Genomic DNA, 1,328 nt, shown 5'->3' on the forward strand with positions numbered 1-1,328 from the left:
GATAAGTTTCAAAGGGCATCTTTTGTAAGGTTACATGGGTGGCTAAAAACAATTTCGTTACATATCAGCCTTAACATAAGGTGAGTAATTGTAACAGAAATTACTTGTTTGACCAGTGTAGCTAGTGACAAGTGTGCTGTGTAAAATATTTGGAGTGACTTTGGGATCTGAAATAAACTCACACAGAAATCATATCCATGAAAAATTTATGCTGGATCTTGATGGGTAACAAACTTCGTGGGTTTCGAAAATTTGATCAAGACCACTCATATGAAATGAATATGATTTTGAGTTTTGAAGATTGGTACTGAAACAAAAGTTTTGTGAAATCTGGAACATAGTTCCCCGTCAATTCCTTAATTTGGAAAGAAATTTGGGTTTCACTTTCATCACGGTCTCATGATGTCTAATAATAAACACAGATTTGTGATATATCTAGATTTCGATTGGTTTTGATCAGAAACCTCTTGGATATATGTCTTCGTGTGTGCAATAGTAAAGATTTTAGGATGAAAATGATTGGTTCCTTAGAAATAATGTACCTCTATTATATTGGACCAAACAGAAAACTCTTAACTCATGTGAGATGAGTAAGGTAGCTCATTTGATTAATGTGAATGTAAGCCTTGTTGGAAAGAAATCTCTGTATGAATAATTTCATTAAGGCTTTCGAACATTGAATCAATTCGAGGCTTTGGTCAACATACAGCAGCATGCTTCTAGGGACATCTTAACTAGTTTTTTAAACATTTGCAATTCAAAGTTTAGAAATTTATACCAGATCCTAGAACCTTCGAACATTTGCCACCTCATTCCCTCAAGAAAAGCTACAACAAAGTACTTAAAAGAAGAAATAAAATCTTTTTGTTGTTTTTGATTTTTCCAAAATAAAGAACAAAATAAAATGAAAATATTTTTGATGTTTTTGTGTGTTCGAGAATAAAGAACAAAAACATAATTCACAAAAGTTACTTGTTGCAGATCTTTGAAATTTTAAAATGAAAAATATTAAACATGCGAATATGAAGCATCTGAAGAGTGACATATGAACAGTAACCTTATATGTTGATGACGTGTCTGAGAACTTCTAAACTTCTTTTTTGTATGAAACTGAATTACCATCAACCATTCCAAGTCCTTCCAGAATCCTCACAAATGATTTTTCATCCAATGCTTTCGTGAAAATATCAGCCAATTGACCAGTAGTTTTAACAAAATGAACTTCAATATTCCCAACTTCTACATGATCTTTTATGAAGTGATAACGAAGAGCTATATGTTTGGTCTTCAAATGCTGCACAGGATTATGACAAATTCTTATTGCACTT

The sequence above is a fragment of the Lactuca serriola genome, chromosome 4 (assembly GCF_051521515.1).
Source record: "Lactuca serriola cultivar US96UC23 chromosome 4, Lser_US96UC23_V15, whole genome shotgun sequence".
In the NCBI taxonomy this organism is placed as follows: domain Eukaryota; kingdom Viridiplantae; phylum Streptophyta; class Magnoliopsida; order Asterales; family Asteraceae; genus Lactuca; species Lactuca serriola.